Source organism: Ursus americanus, chromosome 13 (genome assembly GCF_024610735.1).
Source record: "Ursus americanus isolate L20-20 chromosome 13, mUrsAme1.1.p, whole genome shotgun sequence".
Classification (NCBI taxonomy): Eukaryota; Metazoa; Chordata; class Mammalia; order Carnivora; family Ursidae; genus Ursus; species Ursus americanus.
In genome coordinates this window covers 53,556,999-53,571,716 of record NC_142139.1, presented here as the reverse complement: position 1 = coordinate 53,571,716, position 14,718 = coordinate 53,556,999, and the positions used below count along the sequence as shown (strand labels likewise).

The following is a 14,718-nucleotide window of genomic DNA, read 5'->3' as shown; positions in this document are numbered from 1 at the left end:
GGACCCAACTAAGCTGTGCCCAGACTTCTAACATGTGGATACTGTAGGATTAGTAAATGCTTGTTGTTTCAACCTGCTAATCTTGTGCGTGATGTATTATACAGCAATAGATAACTAATACACCAAGGATGATAATTATAGCATTTTTGTACAGTTCAAAAAGAAAAGAAACAAAACACAAGCAACTGAAAAGTAAAGTAATAGCATATACTCTAGTATCTATCCATATATCAGAGCGCTCAGAAATGATGTTAGACTTTGGTATGTTTTTAAGTGATTAAAAAGAGGCTGCAAACATGACAATTTTTTTTCTAAGGCAAAAATTGTAGATATAGGTACGTTAAAAATGATAGAATGTACACTAATGTGAAGAATAGGCTTATAGTCATTTAAAATTCCTTTTAGCTTATGAATATTTTTATTTTTTTAAGATTTATTTATTTATCTGATATGTAGAGAGAGCACAAGCAGGAGGAGCAGCAGGCAGAGGCTGAGAGAGAAGGAGGCTTCCTGCTGAGCAGGGAGCCCAGTGTGGGCTCCATCCCAGGACTCTGGGATCATGACCAGAGCTAAAGGCAGACGCTTAACCCACTGAGCCACCCAGGTGCCCCTAGCTTATGAATATTTTAAACATTTGTATAATAATAAGCTTGCCATTTAGGTATATACTTGGGAATGGGATTGCTGGATCATGTGGTAAGTATATGATTAACTATGTAAGAAACTGGCTAACCATTTCCAGAGCAGCTTTGATATGTTGTGTTTTAATTTTCACCTAGTTCAATTTTTTCTCTAAAATTTCTCTTATGATTTTCTTTTTGAATCATGTGTAAATGGAACATGCACAATTAGATAGGCATTATTCACCTTTGAATATTTGGGGATATTTCTGTGTCTTTCTGTTACTGATTTCTAATTTAATCTGTTTATGTTCAGAAAAAAATATTTTGTATGATTTCAATTCTCTTAAAATTATTGAAACCCATTTTATGGTCTAGGATATGGTATATCTTGGTAAATCTTCTCTTTGCACTGAAAAACTAAATATGTCTTGCTATTTGGGGGTTGAATTTTCTAATAATATAAAAGTGATTGATAGTGTTTCAGCCCAGGGTGGTCTTTTTTCTGTGCCTCACTCTTGCATGGCAACCCACATCTACCTTATATTTGTATGGTATCTAAGGTAAAATAAAGTGTTTTGTATGGTCTTGCCTGGTAAGAGTCATTGCATCATCTCCATGCAGGAACCAAGATGCAAGTAGGTTTCTTGCCCCCATATCAATGGCAAATGGGTTTTGCCTACTATCAGTTTAAGGTGGGTAGGCTGGTTTCTTTCTCTTCCCAAAGACGTCAGTCCTCAGTCTGATGTCGGGTCAGGGACTGGCTGGAGGGAGTGGAATTCCCAGCCTTTCTTCAGTAGGGGTCATCTCATGTCCTTGTTCAGGAAGAATATTCTCTGACACAGAACCATGTTTCATAGTCCCTTCCAACAGCAGACAGGTCTTTCCTTGTATGGGAACAGGCTGTGGAGCCTGGGCAATCATTACGGCAGTCCTCTAGTGGGAGTCAGTCAACACCCTGTATTCATGCAGAATCTGGAGCTCACCTATGCTTCCCCGGTAGTGTTCTTCCTTCATCATCAAATTTTGTTAGGCCTTTCGTGAGGCATCAGCCAAGGGCTCTCTCAGGACTCCCTCTGCTCCCTCAGTCTCTTGTGTGCAGCCAGGGGGGTCCTGGGGAAAGAGCTGGTGACTGGATACGGAATCATCTTGTTTCTGGGGCTCTATTGGTTCGAAAACAATCATGCTAATCTACATTCAACCTTTCGAAGTTTGTTAAAATTTATGTTGTCTTCCTTTTACCCACGTTTATGCTAGCTTTCTTCTTCCCGTGCTGTCGGAGGTAGAACCAACAAGGTATCTTATCTTTCCTTGAAGAGGCTTGTTATTATGGAATGCAGTTCTCCTGGTTGCCTTACAATCTCAGAACTCTCTGATGGATTAAAATGTTTGATTTTATAGATTATGTGTCTTATTATTACAGCAGTGACAGTGTTCCCCTGTGGCTTTCTACATCCTAAGCAGTAGTGGAAATTCATCTCATTTGTCAAAGATTGTTTGATATAAGGAAAAATGGATTTGCCTTCTTTATAAGGGCTGCAAAGTACTCCATCATTTCGATATACCATCAGTTCTTTAATCAGTGAAATGTTAATAGACATTATAGGTGTTTTTTGGATCTTTCTTTTTTGTTGTAAACAACGCTATGATTAATTGTTTTATGTATTCTTTAATACTTTATTGAACAGTAAGATACTATATACTATGGTATTAATTTTTTATTTAAAAATCTCTTGATTATGAACTTCCATCTTTATATATATTATTCTGATCAATAATTTCAGAAAAGTACATCTCTTTTTTTATCAAATTATCAATCAAATTAAATGGGCAAGGGTTTTATATAATGCTTCTTTGTGAACATTACCATTAGTCACTCTGATATATTACTTACATGAATATCACAATACCATAATCAGAACATTACATTTAATTCCATTATATATTTCTGACCAGTTTTTTATAGGATTACTTGAGGGAAAATCAAAAACATAACTAAATGATTATTTTATAAAACAGAAGTCACTCTTTTTTTTGTGCAAATTCTTTTATTTTTTTAAGATTTTACTTATGTATTCATTTGAGAGAGAGTGGGAGAGAGCACAAGCAGAGGGGAGGGGCAGAGAGAGAGGGAGAAGCAGGCTCCCTGTTCAGCAGGGAGACCGAGTCAGGGCTTTATCCCACGACCCTGGGATCATGAGCTGAGCCAAAGACAGATGCTTAACTGACTAAGCCATCCAGGCACCCCCAAAAATTCTTGATTTAGTTTCATATCAGCTAAATTTCCTACCTAGGATCACCAGGAGATACAGACAAAGCCTTATATTAGAATTTAGGGATATTCAACTACCAGTCCAGTGCCATTTCCTCACCTTTTCTAAGACAGCTTCTTTTGAACCAAGAATCCTGTTTTTCTTAAGTAAAAATGAAAATTATCTGTAATTCTTGGAGAATTGTTGAATATTCTGAAAATCCTACATGGATAAATATTTTCATCCCTGTGGGAAGAGCTGAGAAAACATTCCTTCCTTGGAAACTTTTTTTTTAAAAGATTTATTTATTTATTTGAGAGAGAGTAAGAGAAAGAGAGAGAGCACAAGTGAGGGGAGGGGCAGAGGGAGAGGGAAAGAGAAAATCTCAAGCAGATGCCCCGCTGAGCACGGAGCCTGAGCCTGATTCAAAGCTTGATCTCAAGACCCTGAGTTCATGACCTGAGCTGAAATCAAGAGTCAGAAACTGAGCCATCCAGGTGCCCCTTCTTTGGAAACTTTTAACAACATGTTCAAGAAACCCCCAGCACTCATGTATGGAACATAAGAAGTAGGAAGATTAGTAGAAGAAAGGGAAGAAGGAAGGGGGAGTAAACAGAAGGGGGAATGAACCATGAGAGGTTATGGACTCTGGGAAACAAACTGAGGGCTTCAGAGGGGAGGGGGGTGGGGGATTGGGATCAGCCGGTGATGGGTATTAAGGAGGGCACGTATTGCATGGTGCACTGGGTGTTATACACAAGTAATGAATCATGGAACTTTACATCAAAAACTTGGGATGTACTGTATGGTGACTAACATAACATAATATAATAAAAAATTATTATTAAAAAAATAAAATAAAATAAAACAAAAAACAAAAACAAAAAACAAAAAAACCCTCCAGCATCATAGATAGCCAAGTACACATGCTCAACACTTAGGGGATACCCACTTGGCCAAATAGACCAGCCAACTCAAATGTTATGAACAGTGGGGTGGAGGAGCAAGTGACTATATAGAACCTTTACTGAACTGTTTATTTACATGATGAATATTCATTTTTATTATTCTAAAATGTGAATAGAATGTATGGAAATCCTGGAAGACCTTGGAATTACCTCATCAAATACGCATAAATGTTTGATTTATCTATATCTTGCTTAACTCTGTGCTGGGTTCCAGGTTTTAGTACAACTTGGAAATAAAACCTAATACACTTGAAACACTAATATGAAAATAATTTCAAGGGAGATATATATATATATATATATATATATATATATATATATATATATATATATATATATATTTGGGTCACGGAGACTAAGTTTAGGCTGGAATGGAAAGTAGACTGTGAACAAGTGTGAGTGAAAAAATGGAATATTTAAGGTGTTAGATCTTGGAAAAAGTGGAGAACACATTAGTTTCATGATTAGAAAAGTGATATCATGAGAAAAGCATTTAAGAAAGAGCAGTCTGAAAACCAATACTTGCTGATAAAAAAGGAGCAAGAATAAAATGAGGGAGGCCATCTGGCAAATTTTTGTTGGGTAGAAAAAAATCTTGGAAACTTAAAGTTTCTTTCTAGAAAGAAATGGCAAAGCTTTTTGCCATTGAGTGTAGAAAATGAAACAAGTTGGAGCATGGTGTCCTGGATGAATGGTAAGGTCATCATCATAACTGAGGTGGCATTTCATGGATGTTATAGGGGAATGAGATAATCTCTGCAACTCTATGAACTGTATTTTTAAAAATCAATATGAAGTTATAGAGTTATAATTTTGTAGCCTATTTTATAATGGTACATTTATATCCTACAACTGGAGTCCTGTCTTGAATGTAGATTTGTTTTAAATATGAACAACTATTGATGAAACATGAAAATATAAAGCTGGAATATGTATTTTTAAACCTAAAATAAACATTTGAAATTTTGTATTTATATCTTATTTTTGTTTTACATTTATGTTTTCATATGAACGTAAGTTGAGTTGTAATAGCCAGGTCTAAAATTTATAATTGTCTCATGAGGTTTTTATTTTACCGATGGATGCTTATTTTAAAGAGAAGTTCTACATGCTGTGGGAGTCTTCTAAATTATTCTTCCATATTTTTCCTTTTTCCAATATCAATATCATATATTTTTATATTTTTAAAACACTGTTGTAAAATAAATTTGAGCAAATGGGGGGAGGACGGGTAAGTGTTATTTTTGCGGATGTACATATGTAATTTGGAAATAATAAAAAGCATTTAGCTGTCCCCTTTCTTTAATTAATACAGTAGGTGTTGGTCAGTGTATAGGTATCCAAATCTGGGAGAAAGGTGAGGGAAAGAAAAGATAGAACATTTTCATTTTTTAAAAAAATATTTGAATATTTTTTAAAAAATTTACTTATTTGAGAGAGAGAGTGAGTGAGCAAGTGAGAGAGCAGGAGGGGTGGGGGAGGAAGAGGGAGAAGGAGAAGCAGATTCCTGGATGAGCAGGGAGCCTGATGGATGCACGGCTTGATCCCAGGACTCTGGGATCATGACCTCAGCTGAAGGCAGATGCTTACCTGATTGAGCCACCCAGGGACCCCAACATTTTCATTTTTATTTGAAAAGGCATTTTATTTAAAAATGAGTTAATGGATAAAAACACTATTCAAAAATAATTGATTTTCCAAATGCTGAACTGAGTATTAGTTGAATGTATTTAGATTTACCCTCAATCAGCACTTAAAGTTTTTCCTACACTAAGTATTGTCAGGATCTAAATTTCAGTTTGTGTGAAGGGGCAGCTATTACTGCGGAGGACTGCTTCTTCCACACTACTGGTTTAAACTGAAATATGGAGGGCCTCAATTTATGCTGGTTTTCCATGTTTTCTGTTATAGGTGCGACTTCACCGAATACTGTATTTTTCTAATCAGCCCAATTATTTGTAAGAGCAGAACCCCACAACAGATGGCATTTACACAGGGAATCTTGACTCATGGCCGTGGCAGAACTCTGGATAATTTAGAGTTGGTTCAGCGGTGGAGAAAGAGATAGGGGAGGGAGGAAGGGCAGAGAAAGGGAACATGAATTAAGGGAGAGGGCTGAAGAGAAAGAGCCACTGTTGTCCAAGTTCTGGGTCTAGGTAAGGCACCTGCTTCCAGGAGTAAGAGTGCTCTTGGAAGCCTCGATAAGGTGGCTGATTCATTTATCAAGTGTTGAGGATGTTACTGAAAGAAATGAATATGTGGTATACTTGTCAGCTGAGTTTAGCCAGTCTATTAATATTTAATTAAAAGTGTTTTCCACTCCTCCTCCAGCATTTCATGTCCTGATGAAAGTCCAATGCCTTAAGAAAGTTCTTAAAATTGCTGTGCATTTCCAAGAACCTAACATTGTTGCTACCACTGCCACATTTTAGTCTCTGCTTTCTGCTGAATTCATTGAACATATTCACCTAGAAGTAGAACCCAGACCTTTGATTTCTAAGGCACCACAATGCATAAAGCAAACAAAATACCACTCACCCACAGTTGGTGAAATGTAGCGAACTTGTTGAAAATACGGAGGGTTTGTATAACACAGGTTCAAACGACTTAAAATTGTGTCAGACATCCCCATTTTAAAAAATAATTTCTATTTCCTTTTCTGCCAAACAAGTGTCCAGACTCAACTCTGTCCCTTCAACACCAGATTGCCATGTATTCCATATATAAAGGATCTTAATGATAGGTTTTATTTTTTTCCCTAGAAAAACTAAAATAACTAATTCTCTCAGCTTCCAAATGAAGAAAATTTTCAGGATGTTTTTTTTTTTTTTTCAAATCAGACTGTTCTCTTCCTAAGATGAAATCTGGTGACATCTGTTTTATTTTCCTTTTTTTTATATATATATATATAGAATTGTGAATTGTGATAAAATGGCTAAAAGAGTCAGCCTGGTGTATTATTCTGGTCTTGGTTTGGCAAAGCTAATACTCCTTTGTCTAATCTGTAAAATGGAGATGATAGTAAAATCTGTTTTATAGGGTGGTTATGAGGCTTAAATGAGTTAATTCTGGTAAAGTACCTACAGTGATGTGTGGTTTGGTATGAATACTCAGTAAAAATGACCTGTCCCTAAATCTTGCATGAATATAGTTTTTGCTGGATACTGAGGAATGTCAGTTATGATAGCAGGGAATGCTACACAGTGAGTTAGGAACATTTGAAACACAGATAACTGATGTTTAGGCTGTTGGCCTTCTGACTTCTGTGTGTTGAAATATGCCACCTAAAACCGAATTGGCTATTTCCAAATTAAGTTTAGTTATATATTCTCTTGTCAGACTAAGGGAATAGCTAATGTCCAGATATATGTATGATGATTCTTTCAAGAAAATAGGCATACGAGTGAAAGGGGATTAATTTCCAAGTCTCTCCAAATTGAAGTCTCTCTTTAAGAGATATGTTCAATGTGTACATAAAAAGGCTAATATTTAAATATTAAATATTTCAGTGTATGTATATTTAACAAGAACAAATGAGAATTTAAGCAAATTACCTTCACAACCCTTTTGATTTATATCTAGATCTTGGTAACTCATGAACCATTTGGGCTGCAAATAAATGATCTTGGTATGATACTCAAAGAGGTTTTTCAATCAGTGTTTTATGACAAACTCTAATAAAAGTTTCTGTGTCTAGATATTTCTTCTGTATCTTTTTTTTTAATGGGCCTTGAGGGTAATGTTAGGTTGGTTCTGGTTAGCTCTTTTGGCTGAAGACTATTTGCTGGCACTATTCTCATAGGTTTTTAGATAATCTCTTATTTACAGTCTGGTAAATTGTATGCTTCTCTTCATTACATTTTTCAAAGGATAACTTTTATTATTCTGAGAATTCATTTCTTTTAGGCAAACTATAGTTTTACATGGCTATTATATGCTAAAATTCTTTGTGGAACAATAAAATCCTTACATGGATGAATATTACAAGTCTTCTCTTTCTTCCTGTTACCTTTACCATGAAAGCACTTTACCATGAAAGCACTTCAATATTCCATTTTATTCATATTTTTATAAGAAGATAATTCATTAGAAATTCTTGCTATGCATTATGTTTTATAAAAAAGTATCATTTTTTCATGTGCTGAGTATTGTGACCTAAATTTTGCCCAGAAGTCATTTCATATTTTTATAGTTGGTTGAACTTTTTTTCTGATTTATCATGAAGAAATCTCTTTTTAGAAGTTTAAAGGAATATTTTGGAAAGAATATTATACTGGCTTGCTCTTGATGCATCACAAACTACCTCAAAACTCAGTGGCTTAAAACAATGATCATTTATTCTTCAGATGTCTGTGGCTTAGCTGGGCTGGGCTCAGCTCAACTGAGCACTTTCTTCAGGCTGTTGTGGTTGGGAGACTCTGCTTGTCATGTAATTCTGTGGGCTGGTTGGAGTTGCTCTGTTCCATATACTTTCTTTTTTCTTGGACTGCAAAAGTAGCCAAGGCCAGCTTTAATCATTGGGATGACCAAGGAACAAAAGGACAATCAGAAACCTGAGCAACCTTATCGATTCTATGCTCAGAACAGGCAAACTATCACTTCCACTTGATGCTGTTTGTCAAATCAAGTCACATGACAGAGCCTGAAGTTAAGGGATAGGCATCTCCTTTTGTCAATAATAAAGCCACAGTTAAGATGTGGATACAAGAACATGTGGACAATTGAGATCAATGACACACTCTACCAAAAAATAAGTAAGAAAGGAAACAAGAACTTCGTTTTATGAGTATGTAGGTGTATTTTTCATATTTGTAGCTTTTCACCGATCACTTCTGACTCCTTTCAAATATCCTTGAACCTGAGCATGAAGAGTGGATCTTTTTTTTTTTTTTTTTCTTATTTTGGCTGCAGAGAATTCTTCGTGACATTCCTTTGCTCATATATAAATGTGAGAGGATTGGGTGTGGCTAGGTGGGGATAGTATTAGTTCTGGCTTCACGTTATTATGCTTAAACATGCATACTTCCTATTCTGCTGGAAGAGTGGCAGATATTATAGTCTGTGGTTGTATTTTGAGGGTTAGAAAACTAAGAATGGATTCAAACTAGATAACTAAGGAAAATATAACTAAGGAAGACATGTGCAATGTATTCTCTAATAATTTGTTAAAAACAAAATTTTCTAGAACTTTATGGATTATAACTCTGCAGAGTAAGTTATTTAGGAGGTCATGAAAGGATAGGATAAGTCAAGTAGATTAAAAAATTATGAAGTTCTAATGTTTTTCCATTTTAAAATTTATCCAGTAGATCTTTTTTTGAGCATCTGATACACATGTCCTGAGGATACCATGGTGGACATATAAACAGTATCAGGATCTCACATTCTAGTGGGGGAAGACAAATATGAGCAAAAATGAATTTAACTTGGGTGATTATTACAATGAAGAAAAATAAAAGATGAAGTTAACTAGAGGAAGAAGGCATGCAGTACTGTATTGTAGCTTCTCAGCATAGTTTAGAAAAAAGGGAGCAAAGGAGCCATATGTATATTTCATTGAATAGCTTTTTAGTTAGAAGGCAAAAGCAAGTGCAAAAATACTCAGTTGGGAGTATGGGAATTTGAATTACTCCAAGGAGGTCTTGTGGCTGGAATGAAGGAAGCAGAAGAAGAAATTGCAGGAGATAAAGTCAGAGAGATATTAAAGAGTTAGATCATAATCTAACCTTATAGCCAAGGCAAGCATTTTGGATCACATTATCTTGGAGAGATGGGAAGCTCTTGGAAGATTTTAAACAGAGGAATCATTTGATCCAATTGTTTGCAGAACAGACTGAAGCGTAGAAACTTGGAATGAAGGTAGAAAATTCTACCAGTGGTCTTATAGATGGTGTCTTTGTAGCAACAGAGATCGTGAGAAATGCTCAGACTTGGAATATATTTTGGCAGAGGAGTCACAGGATTTGCTGACGGATTTGATGTAAGCCTGGGAAGAAAGGAGCCAGAATGACCCACAGTTTTTTTTGTCCCACGCATTTTAAAAAATGGAAGTTGCCTTTTAAAAAAGATGGGGACGTTGCTGCAGGAGCAGGCATCCAGGGAAGGTCAAGTTTTATATTGTGCATGTTAAGTCTAAGATTTCTTGTAGACATCCAAATGTGTCAGCAGGCATTTAGATACACATACTCATCTGGAGTAAACGGGACAAATATATAAATTTATATAGTTCATAGTTCATATTTAAAGAAATACATCTATTTGAGGCCACTTTTAGTGAATGAAAATATTATGCATCAGTTCATGATGGATTGGTCCTCTTCAACATGATCCAAATTATAGTAAAAATTTAGATGACAGCAGAATAATTTTAATTTAAGTTACACAATTTGTACAGATGGTTGAAAATGTATCTGTAGCACATGCTTTTAAAACCAAAATATCATCTCTTATATGGATGTTCTTCTCAAAAATGTTAAGCCATGTCTTCCTGAATTCCGTTTGACATGTATTACATACCTGGATTGTTGGACTCATAGTCATATTCTTAACTATTTTTCCTGCAGCTATAGACTATAAAAAAATCACTCACCAGGTTATTGATCTTTAAAATATACATGCTGAGATGTCATGATGTCTTATTATTCTGTGCATAATAATGAGACCTTGATACAGAAGCAGCAAAATTTTTTGCTTAACAGAACTTACATATTATAGGAACACAATCTAAGGTGGCCTTTATTTTATGCTTTCTCCTCATGATAATAATTCGTGAGCCCCTGACTGTGGCTTGATACTAACTCTAGGCTGCTGCTCATACACATATCCCACAGGCCTGTCTGGCCACTGCAGCTTCTGCTTCTGTGGGCTTTCCTCAATGTTAGCGGCGCCTGCTGTCAGCAGGTACTACCCGGAGCAGGAACATCCTCAGTTCTGCTCCTCAGTCTTAATCGCAGATGCTTCGTTTACTTTGCAAGGTTGAAGGACAGTCCTTTCTCCTCTGAATGCTTTCCACTCAGAAGCATTCCAGCTCGGTGTATTTTAGACCCTGAGTGGTTACTATTTTTTGTGTCTTTTCTTGGCTCTTTTCTCTCTATGCTGCCCCTAAGGAAGGCTATGTTGAGGTGAAACAACCAGGTGGCGGTTTTACTCAGAAGCCCTGTTCTACAGTAATTGGGTCCCACTGGACTAAATCTCTCTGTGTGGGGCGGAGTCACTCCCAGGAAATCTGTGTTCCCTTCTTGTAATATGTCTTCCTTTGGGGCATTAATTCCTCTCCCCTCTCTACACCCCATGCCAATGTTATTAGAGATTGTGTGAGTTATTTAATTCTCACCATAATATTCTGCATGTCCTTCCAAGAAATCTTACCAGCTTCCATGTAAATCAGTAGATGCAAATAAATTTTAAATGAAGGTAAAATATGTCTCCTAAGTTCTCCTCACAGACATATTGAAAATTTGGTTCTGGTATAGCGAGGACACCCGCCTCTTGCATATTTTGAATGAGAAGATCTCGGCTACTATAGTGTACTATCATCCTGATATGCTCATAACAAAATACGCAATGTCCATTTCTTTCTAAGGTTAAAAGTACATTAAGTGAAATCAATATAGATTGTCATGGCTGTTCATTAAATTTTTATATTAAGATTATAAGAAATCCATGTATAATAAATTAAATAAAGAAAATAGAACAGTCATAAATGAAAAAAAAGTTATTTGATTATAAAAAATATTTCCTCTGGGAAATCATTTTAGCAACCCAAAGAGGTTTCTGAGACCAAAATTGCCCAGGGACAGAATGGAAAGTAGATTTATACTTGTGTGCCTGCTTTGATAAATTTTTAGAGCCTGTCTCTGATGTTATTTTGAGCATTGCAAACTGGGTACAGGCTCTGCAGCAGAGTCGAGGCACACCAGCTGTGGCTAGCATGAGCATGGGACAGGGGAGGCTCTATTCTATGCTCTGCATTTTCCATCTTGGCCTTTAGGGAAGAAACTAAGGAAAATGAATTTCAGTAACAATGACTGGACTCAGAATGTCTAATCAGGGCCTATCATCAACATAAGTGCTGGGAGCCTAGGTTCCTTTTTTCAGAATCTCAGGGAGTTTAATAAGCTGTCTTATACAAATAGCAGCAGTATAAATCAGTCATTTAAAAACATCTAACTCATGTAATCCCCAAAATAAGTAACTGAATGATAAGTAACTAGTCATGAAAATTTTGGATTGTCATTGAAATTTTAAAAATCAAGTATAATTAGGACATAATTTAACACATAAAGATTAATACTTAAAAAAAACTCAACTTTATAGAAAATTTGAACATTTGGAGAATTTTTTATTCACTGAGTAATGTAACAACTGGTAAAATAACAACTATATCAACCATTCTGTGTTGATTCAAAGAGGGACATATATTACTGACCTGTTCCAATAGCTATTAATATTTAAAGTAAGAAAGGATTTGGAATGGAGACTGTCAATGAGATGGATGGGAGTGTTTGGTTACTTGATTAATAGTAATTTCAGGGACACCTGGGTGGCTCAGTCAGTTAAGCCTCTGACTCTTGATTTCAGCTCAGGTCATGATCTCAGGGTCATGAGATCAAGCCCCAGGTGGGGCTCTGTTCTCAGCAGGGTGTCTGCTTGGAATTCTTTCTCTCCCTCTCCCTCTGCTCCTCTCCCAACTTGTTCTTGCTCTCTTTCTCTCTAAAAATAAATACATAAATCTTTAAAAAAGAATAATTTCATTGATGACAATATTTTGAATTGTCCTTTTGATTTCCACTTAGGTTTTCTCTATCTTGAGGCGATGCTCAATCCATAGTAAGACTCTAGATAAATGAAAATTGTTGTTTAAATAGAAGAATATTATTGTTTAAATGGCCGGATGGTCAATGTGAATGTTGTGGTGTGAACGCCTCATCACAGATACCAGCTCAGGTAGAATCGCCTTGAGATAAGAAGTTTAAAGATGTGAAAATTGATTTCCATAAAAACATCCATGGCATCAGACCTCTTGGTAAATTTTTGTGCTGAGCTCTGGGCTGGGACATTAGCAGGAGGGCCTCCACCACAGGTGTGGGAGGCTGCTAATCACAGCACAGTGGCTCAGGGCTTGGAACCTGGATCCCAGTTGCCTGAGTTCAAACCCCTGCCTTGTTCTTAACAACTGTGTGACCTTTGGTAAGTCACTGAAACTTCCTGTGCCTCTGGTTCTTTGTCTGTAATACAAAGATTAAGCAATAGAAAAGCGGCCTTGATATTTGGGATCCTAATTTTATGCCTTGGTGTTTTCCTATTGAAAATAAAGAAAAAAATCTTACAGAACACCCATACTAGACATAGGCATTCTGTGACCATACTGAGGTAAGGCAAAGCAAGAGGTTGATCATTTTACCCAAGGGCATACAAAAGACGACGTCACCTTGTAAAACGTGGAACACCTGCTGAGACGAGTGACTGCTACTTCATTAGCCTCATTGTAGTCTGCTCTCCTTCTAAAACATCTTAATGTACCCAATAATAAATGACCCCTGCTTGCTGACAGCACCCAAAACAGAGTGAAATTCCTGCTTCTAGAACCCTCTTGTAAAATCCCCTCACCAAAGCCCAAATCCTAAAATCGGTCTTTCTGTCACTCTCTGAGGTACGCCATGGATCTCTGTGGGTCTCACTTGCCGCAAGAAGAGTTAAACCCAACTTGAATAACTACAGGTGTTCCCCCTTCTAGTCTTTGACAAGAGAATGAGGGTTGGTTCCGTCTGAGCTCTGTGAGGGAAGAATTTGTTTCAATTTTTTCTCCTGACTTGTAGATGCCTATCTCTTCTGCTGGTCTTCACATGGTGTTCCCTCTGTGTGTGTTTCTGTGTCCAAATTTCCCCTTTTTATGAAGATACCAATCAGATTGTGTTGAGGTCCACCTTCATGACCTCGATTTAACCTGATTATTCCTGTAAAAATGTTAACTTCAAATAAGGTCATGCTATGTGGTACTGAGGGTTAGGATTTCAACATATGAACTTGGGAGGGGGCACAAACAATTCATCACAATTATTATGTGCATTTATTGTATTTTTTAAAGTTTTTTTTTTTTTTTTTTTTAGTAATCTCTACACCCATCGTGGGGCTCGAACTCACGGCCCTGAGATCAACATTCCCATACTCTTCTGACTGAGCCAGCCAGCCACCCCTTATTACGTGCATTAAAAAAATATTCTACAATGTAAAGGCTATGACTATACTCTCAGAAATAGAAAAAAAAATCAAAGAATTATTTTAACCGTAACTTTCATTTGACTAAGGTGGTTCTTTTAAAGGGCAGCCTGCTTGGGAGTTTGCCATGTTGTAAAGGTACTGTGACTTATTGGTTTAATAAGAAGTGGTACCATTGATACTACAACTGGGATACAGTCTCAATTATGGGAAATGACAATTTCATAGTTCTGAAAACAACTCCCTTTTATAATTATAGAGAATTTCCTTCGTGGTTTTGGAAGCTCTTTAAGTCATTCATGTAATCTCATGAGGTCTGCTTAAGTATGTGGTTACCACTTCATTTTGAGCATCCCCAGTAATTCTGCAGGTGGTAGGCAAAAAAGCATGTTTAATACACATAGCGAGTGGCAGCTGCATTCTACTACAGAACAAGCAAACCATATCATATTTACCACTAGAATCTGACTTTCATTAGATTTGTCCTGGATCAATGGGGCTTAAAACTTCAAGGAGTCCTTTGAGAATATATATTACGAGAAAGATTGGTTTCTCACCAGGAAAGTGCTTTGTGTGTGTGTGTGTGTGTGTGTGCGTGTGTAAACACAAATTTTGCATAAATGTCAAACCAGCTGAAGGTGCTTCAAAGCTTATTTAGGA

The 14,718-nt window shown here is 36.5% G+C and overlaps 1 protein-coding gene across 1 annotated transcript in view; it reads left to right on the top strand.

Moving 5' to 3' along the window:
* SPOCK3 (SPARC (osteonectin), cwcv and kazal like domains proteoglycan 3) overlaps positions 1 to 14,718 on the top strand; it is a 447,562-nt gene that overhangs the window by 37,117 nt on the left and 395,727 nt on the right. The gene's annotated exons all lie outside the window — the stretch shown is intronic.